Genomic DNA, 9,408 nt, shown 5'->3' with positions numbered 1-9,408 from the left:
CTTCGCCATTAGGAATGACAGTGTGAAGAGATGTAATGTCCATGGTGAAAAGAAGTTTGTTCTGGCCAAGAAAATTGAAGTTGCGAAAAATTTGAAGAGCTTGTTGGCTGTCTTTGATGTATGATGGTAAAGTTTTGACGATGGGGGCCATAATTTTGTCTAAGTAGCTGGAAATAAGTTCGGTAGGGCAACTGCAAGCCGAGACAATGGGCCGACCTGGGTTGTTAGGTTTGTGAATTTTAGGTAACAAGTAAATACAAGAAGTTCTAGGAGTCATCAAACTAATGAGATTCTTTGCAGTAGCCGGCAATTCTTGTTTAGCTATGAGTTCGTTAATGGTATTTTTGACGATGTTTTGATTAGTTGAAGTAAGATCTTTGTCAACCTTTTGATAAAAAGAGGTGTCAGAAAGTTTGCCGCAAAGCTTCTTTTTGGTAGAGGTCAGTCCGCCAAGCAACTACTGCGCCGCCCTTGTCGGCCGCTTTGATTACAATGTCTTTGCGGTTTTTAAGACTTTTTAGTGCCGACCACTCTTCAGACGAAAGTTTGGAAAATTTGGGACTACGATTGAAATTAAGTTTGTTAATATCGTGGCGACACTTCTTGTTGAAAAAGTCTAACGATGCGAACTGGCCCTCTGGGGAGTCCATTTAGACTTTCGATTCTGAAGTGTTTCGAAAGTGTCTTTGTTGGAGGTGTTGGAGTCATCCTCTTTGTTGTGAAAAAAGGAAAAAAGGCTTTTAATTGAACGCAGCGAAGGAATTTTTCTACGTCTTGTTTGACTGAGAATTCGTCCGTTGTTTTAGAAATGGGAACAAAATTTAAGCCCGTGCTGAGGACGGATTTTTCTGAATCGGAAAGTGCAAGATTTTCTGGAATAGTAACTGGTTTTATGGTGATGAGCGGTTAGCAATTTGGGGACCGTTAAGTAGTGGTCAAGTTTTTGGGTCTTAATTCAGTTCACGTGATTGAAAAGTTTCGAATTAGTTTCCTGAATTTTGACGCAATTGGACTAAAACTGCTGGACAGATTTTGGAAAGTTCAGAGCGGCAATGTAGAATTTGTTCGGTGAGGTGATTGAGTTTTCTCGGCTTACCTTCATAGTTTCTTTCATCTGCTAAAAGGAAACGGTGGCACCGATTCGCTTCTCCATCATCGTGTCCGAAAGATATGACAATAAACCTTGCAAAGCAGACGTTTTCCACACCAAAACATCCTTTGACGCGGTGCCTTTTCAATGTCTCACGAAGTGTTTTTCATTAATGCAAGAAACAAGGACATGCAGCCATTACTGAAGCAAATTGGCTCCCTCGAGCATTTTGTTTTGGTTTCAGTGAGGCTGTCATTTTCTTTGAACGTGTTTTTAAGTTCAGTGGTATTTCCTATAACAATAGAAGTGCCGCTTCACACAAGAAATGGCCAAGATTCGAAAAAAGCGGGATTTTAGAGGGAAAATATTGTTTTATTTTATCCGCCATGTCTGACATTACCCCAAGAAATTCTTTTCAACCCTGGAGAATTTACTCAGTAGAGACCGCGTTAGCATAGCCTCAACAGTTGCTGTAAACTATGCCACCATTAAAGAATGACATTACCTTGTAAATGAGAAAGAGAGATATCCAGAAGATGGACAATTACAAGACAATGACAAGGCCCATGGTGAAGGAGGTGTGTGTTTTCCCACAGGAAATTAAAAGGACCTTGAATTTTTCCCTTTAAACTAGGACAAATGAAGTCTGCAGTGCTTAGGGTATTCAAGCTATGGTAGAGGCCCTTGAACCGCTTGTTCCTTTTGCATCCGCCATATTGAAAACCTAAATTTACGCGCCCGCGGGTAGAGCCGCTGACTGTCTAGGATTTCTGGTTACGTTTTAGGGAATTACGTCGATATAGTTCAACTTTCAGTTTGATCGATCCACATCGGATTTACGGAAGACCCAAGCTCATCGAACGAGGAAGGAGGCGCTGAGTCGATCGATGCAAATATCAAGAACGTGTCCACATGTACGCGACTGGCAATTTTGAAGTGTAATTGTCGCAGATTAATGAACAATTTTCCAAAGAAATATCCCTAACTAGTCAAGTTCAGTTGCCTTTCAATTTTAACTTCTCCGATGAATCCGATGAAGCGAAAAAAGATTTGTTGGATAGTTTCCCACCTCTTCAGTACACCAGCCATTCGTAACACTTCTGAGAATGAAGGGAAAGAAATTCCGGGTTAAAACAATATTTAGATATCATATAATCATTAAACTCTGAACTGGTTTATTGAAGGAGGTCTTGAAAAACTATTTTACTAGATAATAATTGTCTCTCCATGAATATCCAAGATAATCTCCCCAAGACTCAAAATTCCTCCATAAATCCGTTCACAACTTCGTTTATAGTCTAATATTTCTTATGAATGACCACTGTTTTTCTTAAAATTCAATCATTGAAAGTCCCAATTTGTTATTTCTAAGGTAACTCCTCAGAAACCAGCTCAGGTCTAACTCCTCACTCAACGCCACAGTCGACTCAGGTCTACAGTAGCAGTACAACTAGCTCTGGTAAGCGGTTCTTTCTTAACTTTTTCCATTTTCATTTTGTCTTCGGTTTTATTTACTTGGTGATATCTATCTCGTCAGTTCACCTAAATTCTCATAGAGAATATTGTATCCTTTATTTTCTAGGCGCCAGCAATTCACTTAGGGCCTTACGAACATATGAAAATCGTATGTGGATGATATCAACCATTCCTGCAACTGTCATTATGGGTGTGAATCAAAGCATTAGGTTTTATTTTTCACTTGAAACGTTTGGAAAAATTTTTTAAGAGACTACTGCACGATTGAGAAACAGAAATAGTTCTGAAATAACTAGGAGAATTTGCAGCATGAACTCAGTTCTTTCGTAGAGACCTCTTTGGTTAAAATTACCTTCCAGTTGTTAGTTAGTTTAAGGACTTTCGTCAAGAATATTATCTAGACTAGACAAACCCTTTTCTATGCATTGTTCATTTTCTGATACATTTTGCTAGCCTCAACTGAAGAGAGTTCTTACAAGGGATATTTCTTCTACAGCATAGCAGTCAAAAGTTTGTGTTTGCAAGAGTGCTCTTATAAATAGAAACCAATCGGGATAAATTTTAGTCCCACAAGATAGCCGATTTATTGTCTAAACGAGGAAGGAAGGTGGAACTTCCTGATTGTATCACGTCTGAAGATAAATAGAACGAATGCAAGAAACATGTCACGCCTTCTACTGAGAGCTGAAGACTGAGTCATTCTCCATCAAAACATGTGACAATTGCGCAAAGAACCTTCTATTGTCATGAAATTGAAGTCATCAGATAGTCTTGTGAGTGTCCGGTAATTATTGCCCGATCAATGTTGGGTGATAGACCCTTTCCTCATTTAGTTTGACTCTTCAGTACTCCCTGCCTTTCCTCATAAAACTTTGTATGTTTGTAAAAATAATAAAAAAGAAAAATTAAATTTGATTCTTCTTAAAAGAGATTGAAGCCGACGCTTTACCTTGTTCAGTCGTACCTGCGAAATGTACTAATAATCAAGTCTCTCTCGGCATGCGTTTTGGGCGCTGGGAAATTCAAAAAACGTATTTACTGAGACTTCCTATGCAACGCCTCGATCGTAGTGAGGCGGGAATTTTGATCTTCAGAGGGAACTCAGTTCTCTCGCAGCCTAATTTGCACAAATATTTTCGGTGGGCAAACCTCGTCATGAACTACCACCGAAAAACTTAAGTCCAAGAAGACATTTTAACTAGACCCAAGGTATTAATTGCGGGTTTTCTCACTATATTGCACCTCCCTCCATTTTTACGGCCAGGTTGCTGGGTTCTGAATAGGTATGCTTATTGAAAGCGCCAAGAAATCTGGGGAATTTAGTTAATGGACACAAACTTCAGATCGAACCAGTGGTGAAAACTTTACTTTGAGGGAGGCGCGCAACGTGCGTGACTCCTGATAACCACGTGAAGATAAACCAAGAATACGCTATGCTGCTGTGTGCGCCTTTCGGTGGAATTTTGCAGAATCAAAAGAGCCACATTATTTCATCTTCCGGAAAATTGGATTAATCAAAGCAATGAAGAAACGTTCGATACTTTGGATTTGTTATTTTGTGATTCATTGCGTCACAGGTAAGCCGGCAGACAGTTCTTCGCGTGAGTTTTTGAACATGATTTATTGTCGGCCAATTAAAAGTCCTACCTTGGTGGGTCGATCGTGGATCGGAAACCTGAAGAACAGAAGAGGAATTTTATATCTTATAAGTAATTTACAATCCACGTATAATAAAAATGTTCTTAGGTCTCACAAAAAGGCTTAACCGACATTTCAGATGTGACAATTAATGCGAACTTCGGAGCATCGGTGTATATCAGGTCGACGATATCAATCAAGTTAATCACGCCACTCTTTCTCAGAAGAAATAACAAGCGGAAATCTTGAGAAGTGAAACTAATATAAAGAATATCATACAGAGGAAATATGCTTATACAGGACAGGTGAAAGCTTCTGACTAAACGCTTTTATGGAGAGAAAGATGGAAAAATAGATGAAAAAGTTCGTAACTAGAACTTTTTTTTAACTCAACAAAACATTTTTTCCTCGTTTACTCAAGAACCCTTTGTCTTCTTTTGTCTTTTTGTCTTTTTTTTTTTTTTTTTTTTTGTGTTAACTACAGCCTCCTATAGAAGGCGGCTCCAAATATTCCCTGGAGGTGATTGAGCGAGTGAAACAATTTTTCACCGATGTTTCCAGGTGCAGCTTATTGTTTGTTTCGAAGTATCTTAGTAGTTCGACATTCGCACCTGATACACAGTTGATTTTTCTCCTTTTACGATATTTTATCTTTTTTAATAACTTTAGTGGGTATGACTCATAGAAGTAGAAGATCCAAAAGGGTTGGTGCGAACGGGACACAAGAAACCATGGGAGGCACCGCCTTTTTTTGGGTTAGAGCTGCTTACACATATTTAAAACGTGGAAGGCCTTGTTGTATGAAACAAAAATCTCACAAAATGGATTTGCAATAACTGCCCAAATTTTTATGCCATTAACAGGCGAAATTAAAAGAAGCATAGCCAATCATTGCTGGAGCCCAGAGGAGAGAGGAAGCATGAGGATTTCGAGCTAGCCCCATTTAATTATTATATATTACGATTGTTACCATTTATTTATTATTATTACTGTTAATATGATTATTTGCAACCATTTCATTTATGGTTGAGCTCTAATCGGTCAATAGATCTGTTATGAACTACAAAAATTAGAAATTGTTTATGCCCGACTAGATGATCTTGAACTCCTTATGCGAGTCTTGTGAGCTTTGGTTTGTTATTTGCTGCAAGCTAAGACCACACATTAATTTTTATCTTGAGAGTAATGTGTCCTTGACTGTGGTAAGAGTGTTTAACTCTCATACAATAATCGTTATCGCTGGGTATCTCTGGGTTTGTCCTTGACCTTGCTTAGGGTCCGGAAGTCAGAGTCAGGAAGTTTTGTTTAGGTTTTTGTTCTCGAAGATTGTTTTTGTTTTTTTTTTTAAGAACTTTGTTGTTTATTTCGAACGTCTCGTGAAAATGTTTGGGATAGCGTTTTAAAAATATGCTAACTCTGCCAAGGTCAGTTGTCCCGCAAGCCCAAACGTGTCTACCGATGGTTAACCTCGTTGAAATCGAGCTAATTAATTTACGATGCGATTTCCATCGAGACTTTACCTCTTAAAGTTGCTTTCTAACGGAGTGTCTGTTATCTGCCCGAAACAGTTCCAGTCAACGTGTGTAGCCTTTATGGCCAGCCATCGAACAGTCTGTGAAAGGGTGTGCAATCGTTAAGCTACTTATAATGAACAATTTTTCTTGAGAGTGAAACTCACCGAAATAATGATGAATTCTCAAGATTCAAGAGAATATACTTTGAGAAAAACTAGGCCCCGATAATTAATTTATTGCTCTTTAAGTTTTAATCAAGGATTAACTCTACATACGAAGGGACCAGTCATTTTTAATTACCAGGGAGGGTGCGAGAGTTTTTTTTTTTGGGGGGGGGGAGAAAGTCATTAGGTTTCAAGGGTAATGGAGTAGGGATCAGTCGTGGCCAACAAAGTATCGTGGAGGAGGACTATGAAAAATTGACCGCCAATGAGAGGAGTCGTTAGAAAACTAAAGATCCCGGGAGGGGGGGGGATAAGGTAAATTTTATTCTGTCAAAATCAAAATCTTCCCACCCCCGACTCCCTCCCCCCTTTTCCAGGTGATAAATAGTGACTGGTACCTTATGATGTCATTTACAGGATCTACTCTAGCTGCAGTTTATCCAAGTATAATCTCTGCACCAGACAAGCCAACAAAAGCCTACATTGGCGATACTGTGTCATTAAGGTGGCATTACAACTCAGGAGATCTTAAGAATGACCTTTTCGAAGTGTTTTTTTGGTATTTGGAAGGGTCCTGGGCTCCTGGAAACAAAGTTGGTGGCTGTCAACTCGAGTGGCTTTTCCTCAACAAGGCCCTCACATGAGTCCTCGGTGGGTTGGGCAGGAAATTTGACATCCTCTATCGCAGTGTTTGAACTTTACAATGTACAACTTGAAGATGGCAAAGTGTATGGAGTAGTGGTAGAATATGGTCTTCGGAATACCCCGTTAACTGACACAGTTCAGCTTCAAGTTGAGTCCAGACTTCAAGTTGGGTCCATACGTAAGTGATATCGTTGAAGACAGCTCAGAGAATGTTCGTTCTAACTCAAAACTGTATTTTTGACAAGGTTATGGGAGTATTTTTTAATAAAACTGTCGTCACTTCCGATACAAGTTCCGTTACCTTCGTGAATGGTCCAACACTATATTTAGTTACTGGAAGATTGATTTAGAGTATTAGCTTTGTAGCCGTACTGTTTGGAAAAAAAGAGAAATAAGAGTAGACCATAAGGAAGAAGGAAGCCCAGAAGAAAGTGTGTCGGATGCAAAGATCTGGGGTGTTGCTGTTGAAATGATATCATGTTCCCAGCTCTAAGCTAAACTTTTTTTAATCGATCTATTGTATTTCGGAAGTTTTAACAATGCCAGGTAGGAAAGTTGATTTTGTATAAATCATTAGACACAGGTCCACCAATAACTGCCACTCCACAACAGAAAAATGTCACCACAGCTGTGGGAGCTACAAATTGTTTTGGACCAGTGTCTCCACTCACGTCAAAAGGTAATGTTCTTATCTTGCTGGTCTGCCCATCCGAAGTTACAGAATGTATGCACCAGCTATCTCATAAGTTAATTACACACTGAAGCATTGCAGATGACACTTCTTTTCCTATCTAATCAAGAATTTTAATAACTTTTTATCTGCCGACCAATATACTACCCATTCTACAAACCTACCGACCCCTTGTCATGTTCGTTAGCCTGTTCAGAGTACAAATCAATCTCACACAAGTTCAAAACCTAATTTCATAACTATCAAACACGTGAGGATACTTTGAATCCTATCATGAATTAACCTCCAAACGGACCTTCATACTCATTTGGCCATCACATTTTTACCAACATATCTGCTTACCCAACTACTGCAGCTTGATCAATAGAGTTGTTGCTGGTTTTTTTTTTTTTTTTTTTTTTATCAGTTTCAGAGCCCAACGTTTCAGTGCCAAGAAAACCATCGGTGGCTGTGGCACGCGGAGTCATGTTATCTGCCAAGATAACACTTATTGCGGTGAACCATTGGTTTGCAAGGCTTACTGTTTCTGGATGGGTGGGTTAAAATGGAACACTAAGTTACTGAGGTTTGAAATTTTGTGAAAGAAAGAGAGCGTTTACTTCCATCATTCAGTGGAGAGCAATGAAGAACTTTCCAATTCATCTGAAATAATCGTAGAGATGTGTATATGTTATGATATATTGCTACTGGTGTCTGAACAACTGAACTACACTCTACGGTGTTATGCTTCCTGTAGTCTCCTTCACAGCTCTTGTTTAGTCTCGTCACGCAACGCGTTCTCTTCAACGTTGACGAGACCTAAAGACCAAGTGCTCGCAGGCTACAACGATGCTTACTGCCGTTTCTTTGTTGAGGGCAAAATCAAAACTTTTCATTTACAGCTACAGTGGTCTCAGGCTTTTCTTTCAGCATCAATGCATGTCGTTCGGTTCGACCAGAAATAGAGCTTTACAGCTTTTGTAATGCTTTCTTAGCTTAATAATAAAGTAATATCGTTTGTCTCACGATGTGGTCACTTGGGATGTGAATCGCAATCTTTCTTACCTTGTTCGAAAAATAGTAACTTCGACTTTTATTCGACTGTTTCTCTTGATTTTAAGTTCAGTTTTGCGCCAACTAGAGAGGCAGATATTTTCCCTAAATATCGTAGTTTTATGCTCAATTTTCTCAGGGATATAAAGTTTTTTTTTTTTGGTGCGCAGGTTTGTAAAACTCAAATTTTGTTATCTCCACGAGCAATCACGCATCGAATTTATAAGAGATTTCACACGTCACTCCTTTCCACACGATATGCACACCCATGTGACGTGGTGTCACGTGCTAGTGGCTTGAAACCACGTGGTAAAGGCAAACGCAGCCACAACGATTGAACGTGCACTCAAACCATGCTCCGTCGATGGGAAATATTTTTTATCCTAGGCTGGACATTGACATGTCTTTCTGCTTTGTCTCAAGGTAAGATCAAATCATTGATTGAAGGGCTTTCAAGGAGTGAGTTAACTTGAATTCAGTAAACCCCTTGTCATAATTAGTGCGTGTGTGTACGTGTGTGATGATGTATTTTACGTGAAAGTTTCTCATAGCTAACTGGCCTTTACCAAACGGTCTCCGAGAAGATTGAGCTCAAAACAAACAGCCGTTCCTATTGCTCTGTTACCCCTCAGTTGACTCGTGCCGTGGTCAGTAAAATCTTAGCTTCGCTTGAAATTTTGATGCGCGTGGTTTTCTGGCTCAAACTTAAGCACTGCATAGCCGGCATAGTGAGACATTTCCTTCACAACTTGAGGGATGTTGCTAGACTCTGCTTTCTTCTATCGTTTAGATTCTAGTTCTAAATGTTCCGTTTAAAACAGATAAAAAATCGTTTTGTCTAAAGTTTGGTTTAATCAGTAATTTTCTTAGCATTTTTGGACTCTTTGATTCTTCTATGCAAGTCACTCAGTGTGAAAGTGACAGGTCATAGTTGTTAAATCCATATGTTGGCGTGTTGCGAAACGCATGGAATCCGCACCCTCTTCAACAGTCTAAATGAACGTGCTAAAGAAGCCCTGAATAGAAGGGTTTTTCTGTGATTGCAAGTGAAACAACCAAAATGAGTGTGAGATAACTTTGAATTTCCTGGGACAAATGTGCAAAAGCTATTATAGTTATGGCAATTTTTAATGTTTAGTTAAATATCTCGGCTGCCCG

At 39.3% G+C, this 9,408-nt stretch overlaps 1 pseudogene across 1 annotated transcript; it reads left to right on the top strand.

Annotated features, from left to right (window-relative positions):
- The first annotated feature begins 6,089 nt into the window (after positions 1-6,089).
- Positions 6,090-8,222, top strand: LOC148724169 (uncharacterized; annotated as a pseudogene). Its single transcript, XR_015991543.1, has 3 exons — positions 6,090-6,705; positions 7,105-7,206; positions 7,625-8,222. The product of XR_015991543.1 is annotated as an uncharacterized LOC148724169 (transcript).
- The last annotated feature ends 1,186 nt before the right edge of the window (positions 8,223-9,408 follow it).

Source organism: Stylophora pistillata, chromosome 9 (genome assembly GCF_964205215.1).
Source record: "Stylophora pistillata chromosome 9, jaStyPist1.2, whole genome shotgun sequence".
Taxonomy (NCBI): domain Eukaryota; kingdom Metazoa; phylum Cnidaria; class Anthozoa; order Scleractinia; family Pocilloporidae; genus Stylophora; species Stylophora pistillata.
Note: the sequence above shows the minus strand (reverse complement) of the source record. Positions and strands in the feature narration are given on the sequence as shown.